Source organism: Hyaena hyaena, unplaced genomic scaffold (assembly GCF_003009895.1).
Source record: "Hyaena hyaena isolate Hyena2069 unplaced genomic scaffold, ASM300989v1 scaffold_701, whole genome shotgun sequence".
Classification (NCBI taxonomy): Eukaryota; Metazoa; Chordata; class Mammalia; order Carnivora; family Hyaenidae; genus Hyaena; species Hyaena hyaena.
In genome coordinates, this window is record NW_024081333.1 from 843,358 (window position 1) to 852,631 (window position 9,274).

The 9,274-nt window shown below is 39.4% G+C and overlaps 1 long non-coding RNA gene across 1 annotated transcript in view; it reads left to right on the forward strand.

Moving 5' to 3' along the window:
- Positions 1–6,578, forward strand: part of LOC120220507 — a 327,176-nt gene extending 320,598 nt beyond the window's left edge. The window contains exons 3-4 of the long non-coding RNA XR_005525595.1: positions 4,937–4,998; positions 6,439–6,578. This is a non-coding gene — a long non-coding RNA (uncharacterized LOC120220507). The remainder of the gene's footprint in view (positions 1–4,936; positions 4,999–6,438) is intronic.
- Positions 6,579–9,274: the final 2,696 nt, after the last annotated feature.

The following is a 9,274-nucleotide window of genomic DNA, read 5'->3' on the forward strand; positions in this document are numbered from 1 at the left end:
TGCTGGGGAAGTGGTTAGTCTGTAGGACAACCCCTGCTGACTATGGGCAAGAAAAAGGGGGAGGCATCAGATCTACAACCATAAGGAATCGATTTTTGCCCACAACCTCAGTGAGCTTGGAAATGATTTCTGCCCCAGAGCTCTTAGATAAAGAGGCCAGTCTGGCTCTGATTTCAGCCTCGTGAGACCCCAATCAGAGAACCCAGCAAACCCCAGCCTACCCCAGCTCAGACATCTCCGCTGCAGAAATTTGACATAATAAGCAAAAACTATTTTGAGTTTCTAAGTTTGTGGTAGTTTATTATGTAAACTAATATGAAACTAATACAACATCCTTATCAGTTCCTAAGAAAATGTATACTTTCTTAAGTGCCTAAAAATAAATTTGATATTACGTTTAATATTTTAATTCTTATCTGTCAACATGTTTTATATTTGAATATCACAATGCATTTCATAGTTACAATTTAAAATGAATTTCTCAGGTATATGTGAGGCGAATATCTTTTTAATCATCTAGGATATTGTGATGATGTTTTCATAGTGTTGATTCAAGTAAAAATTAGATTCTATCAAATATACTAAAGATTGCATCTGGAAAAATTCTAGCAGCAACATGTAGACACAGTGTTATAATTTTTGTGTAAATAAGTTCAATCAACATTTATTTTTTAATGTTTATATTTTGAGAGACAAAGAGACAGATCATAAGTGGGGGAGGGGCAGAGAGAGAAGGAGACACAGAATCCGAAGTGGGCTCCAGGCTCTGAGCTGTCAGCACAGAGCCCGATGTGGGGCTTGAACCCACGGACCATGAGATCATGACATGAGCAGAAGTCGGATGCCTAACAGACTGAGCCACCCAGGAGCCCCTCCATGTACTCTTTTTGTACGTAGTTGAACAGTGACACAATTAATCAATTGATTCAGTGCTTTGACTCTGTGGTGTTGAAGAATCCATTCAGTATATTTTTCCTTACCGAACGATTTTGTTGGCGAAACAGAAATTGTCATGTCATAGCTTCTACTTTTTATAAATTAATGAAAAGCACATTATTCCCCAGAATAAGTGAAACAAATCTATTGAAAAGAAGCACCTTCGTGTAGGTTACAGTTGGAGATGGTATTTCATAAACAAATGTGTGAACCTACTCAGTCTCCCATCACTTTAAATAGAAAGCTTGTAGAACCGCTTCTTTATATTGCACACAATTGCAGATCTGCTCCGTGAATGGTAATGCGTGGTTTTAAATATGAGCACACTTGATTATGTAGCCCCAGATACATAATGGAACAGAAGGCTGGCGCTTAGGCTGATTCTGCCCTAAGTAAAACCCATCTGTTTACTACTGAGGCAGCGTGCAATTCAGTTGTGTTTGAGTAGATCAAGATCTATACTCGAGGCTATTTTCTCTCCAGTAATAGAAAAGCACAGGGAAATGTTTAGTAAGACTTTTCGCTTTGTAAAGATGGGATTTTACAAACTACAAGTATGTGCCCCTCAAATCTGGTCCACCCAGAAATGCCACTTGATCGGATGCTTGCGGATCATCCCAGGCAGCACTAGCCTATAATCACGTAGACTAGTGAGATCCTGGAGGCACTCACAGAGGGGCAGCTGATTGTTTATTTCATGTAAAGGGAGCTGAAATTAACCAAGGGACATTTATATTAGATGTTTGTTTAAAGGTCTGTTTGTAGGCTTTTTGGACCATTATGAAAGTGTGAAACATAGTTTGGAAAATACCAGTTTTGGAAATATGCTTCTGACAGAGACATAATTATTTCTGGAGAAACTGCTGTATTTATACTACACTTGATATTTTCAAAAGAGTGGTTTGATCGGCCATGATTGCTTCTTCAGGATTTCCCAAATGCCCAGCACCAAAAGGTGTAATTCTTTTGCCTATTTGTTCTTCAATATAAAATCAAGTAATTTTTGAGACCAAGATCAAAGAATGGCTCATTTATGAAAACTTCTATAACTCCTGTTCTTTCTTCTGTTCCATGACAGTACCTTGCTTAAAACTTCTAGTAGAGGGCGCCTCGGTGGTTCAGTTGGTTAGCGTCCCACTTTAGCTCAGGTCATGATCTCACAGTTGGTGGGTTCATGTCCTACCTCAGGCTCTGTGCTGACAGCTCAGAGCCTGGAGCCTGCTTCAGATTCTGTGTCTCCCTCTCTCTCTGCCCCTTCCCTACTCGTACTCTGTTTCTCTCTCTCTCTCTCTCTCTCAAAAATAAACATTAAAAAAAAAAAAAAAACTTAAAGCAATTATTTCCTTCTATCTTGCTTTGTTTTTAATGGTGTACATTTCCTTCAACTCTGCAGAATTTCAAGTTCTTTGATAGCAGAGGTTATCCATTAGCCATATGCAGCACCCTCTATAAGGTTTTCATGGTGGAGGGGTACGTGGGGGACTCAGTCGGTTAAGCGTCCGACTTCACCTCAGGTCATGATCTCACAGTTTGTGAGTTTGAGCCCCGCGTCGGCCTTTGTGCTGACAGCTCAGAGCCTGGAGCCTGCTTCGATTCTGTGTGTCATTCTTTCTCTGCCCCTCCCCCACTTGTGCTCTGTCTCTCTCTTTCTCCCAAAATAAATATAAAAAAAATATTTAAATAAAGAGAAATGTCCTGTTGAATTGAATCATATAAAGTAATTCATCCATCAGCAAGGAACTTACAATTGGTATGTCTTCATTGAGGACCATTTGCTTCCTTAAAATGACCCAGGGTGGAAAAATGGGGGAGAAAAAAGAATGTTCCTCATAGTGTGCTAAATATAGCCACAACCAAGGGACCCATGGGGATATCAAGAAAAGCTCTTGGAAACTTCAGGCCAGTAATAACAAGCAGACAAACAGAAGACCAGAACGTTTGAAACACTTACGTTTTATATCTCTTTGAATGATCGTCTTAAATCGGTATCATGTGTGTTACTATAATGTTACTCCATATGCAAGAGTATTATATGTAAAAGTGCTTTGCGAAATCCTAAGGTTTCATACAAATGAAATCTATCATTATTGTGTTACTGAACTCCAAACTATGTTTGTAAATGTCCCTCTCTCTGCCATCTCAACTATCAATCCCAAGAAAGATTTAGTTTGGGGTATTCACCCCTTTAAAGTCTATGCTGCTTCATGGATGCAGGGTCCTAAAGAGGTAATTAACAGTCCCCACGCAGGTAAGACTGCAGAAATAGCCCTTTTGATGTGATGGCAAACCTAATAAGTGGCATGGTACTTTAGGATTTTATGTTTCTCTTTTTTGTTTTCTTTTGTTCTTTTTTTTTGGTGGGGGGAGGGGGCAGCGGCTGTGCAAGTAGGGGAGGAGCAGACGGAGAGAAGGAGAGAGAGAATCTCAAATAGGCTCCGTGCCCAGTGTGGAATGGGGGTGGGGGGCTCCATCTCACCATGGTGAGATCATGACCTGAGCTGAAATCGAGAGATGCTTAAGCCCAGATTTTATGCTTCTATAACAAAGTTTTCAGTATTTATTAACATTTCTCAGTACTTAAAAAGAAGTACCTCCAGTTTCATAAAAACGTCGTCAGAGTTGTAGGAAAGAATTGAAGTGATACATAATTTGCATCATAACATAAAACAAATCTCTCTTGGAAACAAACAAACAAAAAACCCTTGCAGCTTTTTAAAATATTGCAGCTAAAATAAAATGAGTTGAAACCCACTTAAGGACTTCTGAGAGGTATATTTACAAACAACAATCATACCGATGCCCTACTGGGTATGCACATTTTAAAACGTAACATATTCATTTCATCCTCTGAACAAAAATACATTTAAAAGTAGCTTATATTGTTGGAAATGTGTTTCAGGACACTTCCTTACAATTTAGAAAACTTAAGTGTTTTATGAACGAAGATAAAACAAACATTGATTGTGGATCATTAATTGATTGTGGGGGGAAGGGTAGCCCACGTGTGAAAAGACCTAGAAGACTGTTCTGCATTCGTAGGCCAAAGCTTGTGAAAATTGCTTCATTATGAAATGAGCTAGTGACTGAATGTCCACACAAGTGGAGAAAATGGAGCTCTGGCCAGTCCTCGGCAAGACTGAACAAGACTACAGAGCATCAAACAGTCCTTTTGCCAGTCAGTTCTATTTCTTGCATTCCCAGCTTTTTTTTTTATTTTTAATGATTTTTAAAATTTATATTAGACACACACACACACGGAATGCAAGTGGGAGAGGGGTAAAGAAAGGGAGACACAGAATCCAAAGCAGGCTCCAGGCTCTGAGGTGTCAGCACAGAGCCTGACGCGGGGCTCAAACTCACAGACCGTGACATTGTGACCTGAGCTGAAGTTGGACGCCTAACGGACTGAGCCTCCCAGGTGCCCCTTTTGCATTCCAAGCTTTATGTCAAACTGTAGAGTCCATCAATACCTTCTTGAATTCAGTACAAAGAAATGTATCTCCAAAATAATATGCACTTTGTCTTTTGTCAAGCAATGAGAGCTGCATAGCAAAGAAAACCTTATATTCCAGATAGTCCAGGCAAGTCTCAACTTTACGGTTCACCCCATTATCAGATAATATGTCCCAGTTTTTATTTAGCATATATAAGTGATACAACTTAGCATTTCTTTTTCATCTTTAACTGATAAGACATGCAGAGTGCTCAAATCAGAGCCCAGTCACGGTATCTAATCATTTCATGTGTTTGGTAATATCAAGGTCATTGCTTCCATTTAATTGATTCTTTGCTACCTTTATTTTAGATCCGCCTGTTTTGCATTGTGTGTGTCTTTGAAAACCACAAATCGGTCTTTGAAAGACAATAGGACATTGTCATAAATAAATAATTTCCCAAATTCCTTGGAGATTCTTCTGAATTCTCTATTCTTGCCTTAGTTTATTTAATGGGGGCAAGCTGCTTTGATGAAATTCATTTTGTATTTTAATTTTTGTTCTAGAATTTGCTTGCTCTGACTTCCAGTTTGTGATTCCTGAGAGTGCTGTAGACAGGAGAGAACCTGTAAGTTCACAATGTATTGTTCTTCTATTTGGAGATTTGCTGTAATCAAACATGCATTTTCAAAAAGTTATCCTGCCACTGAGATGGGGGTCGGCATACAGGGTAGATCGACAGGGGTGAGATTGAAATGTCACTGTGTAGGAAACTTTGTACAAATATATCTCTTTCATTGCCAGTTTAAATGAACAAACATCCTGTTTTAAAATGTAACTGCCCCAATGAGACAGATCGCTTCTCTAGCCCAGATGTCTCTTCCAAACGCCGAGGCCATGTTTTAATGGCCTATTTAAAATCTCCACGTGGATGCTTATTCTAGTCCATGCCATCATCATTTTTCACATGTAGCACTGCATCAGCCTCCTAACTACTCTACCCTCTAATTTCTTTCCATACACCAGCAGGACTGATCTTTTCAAATTGCAAATCTAATCATATCCCATCATCATCTGCAACCTTCTACAATTAAATAACTTCGCATCATTCTTTGAGAGGGTGGGGGTGGAACCTTTATCATGACCGACAAATGCCTTAAGTTCTGTGGCTTCCACTTACATCTCTAGCTTCCTTTGCAACTGCGCTCCCCCATGATTTGTCCTCGGGCCATGCTTTCACGCCCTTTGGAACACTCTTCCCTTCCCTCTTCATATTCTTTCTTTAGGTTATCAGCTCAATCATCACATTCTCAGAAGTTCACTTTCCCTGAGTTCAAGACTAGATCAAGCGTATTCGTGAGATCAGATCTATCTCTTTGTAATTAGCTTATTAAAATCTATCTCTCCCTACTAAATTTTAAGCCATAATGTGGGAAACTGTGTCTGATTTTGCTTTCTGTTGTATGTCCGTGACCAGGCCCGATGCCTGGTACGTAGGAGACATTCATTGTAACATTCAGTGGATGAATGAATGAGGGCTAGTAGAAAGATGCCGACCACTCATTTGGTAATGAGATTTAATGCAGTCTTTTTGCTTTCTTTCCAAAACCCAGCTCCAAAAAATTGGATGTTGAGATGAAAGGAAAGAACATGCTTTGGAAGTATGGGCTTAATCAGGAGACTTGGGGGCAACATTGAGGTTGGCACGAAGAGGCTTTGGATAATTCCAGGACAGTCTGATAGGTGCTAGGTGACACAGAGGCAGAGAAATCCAAAAGCACCTTTCGCCTTTTTACAACTCCATGGAGACTTGCTTGCTCTCTTATGGCTTACAGTCTATGTCCTTCAGTAGCAATAAGGAATGTTTAAACCATTGAGTAATTTGTTTTTTATGCAAGTTATTGGTCCCAGTCATCAGTGGGAAAGGAAAGAATGATTTGCTTCAGTCTTCAAATGAAAGAAGACTGAAAATGAAATGAAAATTCTAGAAACTGAAATTATTTTATGAATGTAAGTAGAGCCTGGCTGAACCCTATACTCCTTGAAGACGAATTGCTATTTTCTACAGAGAATTTACATGCATGAGGAGTAAAATGTGCCGTAGCATTGAAGATTAATCTTCTCAGGAAGTCATCAAGGGAATTAACAATCAAAGATGAACCAGACTAAAGGCAGACCCCTGGTCCCTGGCTGCTCCTCTCGAGGATAGTCAAGGTAAGAATGGACTGGGATGGTCAAAATGAGAGGCTGAAGTAAGAGAATGTGAGGAGAGTCCTTTTGAACAACAGGATTTTTCCACAGTTCATTTTTTTAGTGGTTGATTTGCATTTTTTACAGTACTCTGCTTTAATCTGTAACTATTCCTCAGATGGCCGTCATTATTAACTAAGAGAAATGGCACTATCTTGTCACTAAGTAGGGATTGTGAAGAATATGATCATCTCAGAACTGAAAGCAAATACACGCACTGATATTAGCTGAATTATATTATGGTTCTCCTAAGATGGTAGCATTTATTCTCTCAATTAAGACAAAAATCGACTTAAGGCACTCAAGTATTCTGGGAGTTCTTGAAGACTGAATTGTTCTGAAGGTTGGTTACCTTGAGGAAGAAGTTGGTAACACATTTGCAACTGACTTTATAGAAATCTTACAGAAGAGCAGAAGATTCTAATTAAAATGGGGATGTGAAGTTGAGGTGTAATTATGAAAATTGCTCTTATTAAAACATTATACTTTAATGCGGCACCTTTGTAAAGCCTGGTTTTAAATGCTGAAGAGGAAATAATTGCTTTTTATCATTTGAAATATTTTTATTTTTCATTTATTCCTTTACACTGAAATAAATACAGCAATTAGATGACACTTGAAGCTATAACATGATAAAAATATTTCCTGTCTTTAATTTGATACTGAAGCTTAGATCATTTTCAGCCTTTTAAGTAGTGTTTCCCCTTCTATCCCTTATTTGTACAAGCGTCTAGGTAGAGAAGAGTAGACAAAGATGTCTTGGAGAACTGTTATTATCCAGTATGCGTGTGGCACAGGGCTAGTGATACAAATAAGCATTTAATATAGGGTATCTGTTGATAGGAAGACAGAAGAATGAGAAAATTAATAAAACCATTTTCAAAGTAGAAATCACTAAAGTTGAGACTCTATTAAAGAGTGATTGCATTCAAACTTTGAGTCTTAGGTTCACTAATTTTACCTTTATTGTAGCTAGGAAGCCGTAAGCCAGCAGATTGTTCCTGAATACCAAATGTGGCATGAATGAGGTGCTCACGCGGCATGCTTTGCATAGACAGGGTTAAGCAAAAGGCCCTGAGCGCGTTAGGCCAGGATAATAGACTCAGGATACATTGACCCAAGTGGAGTTAAAAACAGGCATAATCATAATAATAAAATTTCCTTCAGAGGGATCATGCTTTTCACTAAAAGTGCCTTTCTAACATGCGATGGAAACACATTGCGGGCCTTTTGGAAAGATTTGCGGTCAAATGCCTTCTCACACTCAACTTCATTAAGAGTTTTTTCTTCCTCTCCACAGCCCCACTTCCTTGTGTATATAATATCTCGCCTCCTTAGCAAAGACGATCAGCGTATTTTTGCAGCCTTAGAATCATAATATATATGCCAAGGTTAACCAATACAAAGTTTGTTGTAAAGGTCTCACTTCTAGACACATGTCATTGATAACTGAGTAGTACATTCCCTCCCACTGACACTGGCCATGGTGCTACAACCTCTTTATACGGCAGCCACTACCTACAGGTACAGCTTGCTTCATGAGACGAGAACCCCTTTGCTACTGTAGATCCACACCACTGCTTCCAAACCTCTTGTGCTCCATGGCACACATGTAGCTAATGGAATGTGTGTAACACCATACTTATTAACAGAAAAGGCTGCTCTAACCATGGGCTAGAGGCTACACAGAATGGTCATGGGATGAAATGACTCACAATCCATTTGAGGCCACAGTGGGAGGGCCTGGATCGGACATCAAGTCGTCTTTATTCTGTACTCGCCTTGAGGTTTATTAGCTGTCAACTGTCTTGAGTAGTCAGAACAAAGTTTAGAACATCACCAAAAACCTTTTTTCCCAAGCCATGGATTAGATAAAAAGAGATCTTTGTAGCCCACTCATCGGATATAATTATGGCAAAGCACCCTCGTTGTAGGCAATGCGTTTGTCTTTGAGACACTTGCAGATTTTTTCCTGGCATATATTCGTGTCTCCTCTAGTGTTAATGATCCCATTATGTGGATATTCTTTTTTTTTAATTTTTTAATGTTTTTTTAAAAAATTTATTTCTGAGAGAGAGAGAGAGAGACAGCGTGAGCAGGGGAGGGTCAGAGAGAGAGGGAGACACAGAATCTGAAACAGGTCCAGGCTCTGAGCTAGCTGTCAGCACAGAGCCCAACGTGGGGCTCGAACCCATGAACCATGAGATCATGACCTGAGCCGAAGTCGGACGCTTAACCAACTGAGCCACCCAGGCACCCTGGATATTCTTGACTGTAAATTGAAACTAGCTCTTAGACTCATAATTTTCCAAATCTGGCCATCATATATAAAGGACATAGGTACAGCAATATTTACCTTGACATTCGAAAAGTATCCCTTTCACTTGTTGCCTTCAAGTGAAATGCATACTGTGTGGTTTATTAACTCTGATGTGTTGATACTGTAGTATTTTTAAAAATTTTTTTAAGTTTCTTTATTTTTGAGTGAGAGAGAGAGAGCACAAGTGGGAAAGGGGCAGAGAGAAGGAGAGAAAGAATCCTAAGCAGGTTCCATTGCCATCAGTGCTGAGCCAAATGCAGGGCTCGAACTCATAAACTGTAAGATCATGATCTGAGCCGAGATCAAGAGTTAGATGCCTAACCGACTGTGCCTC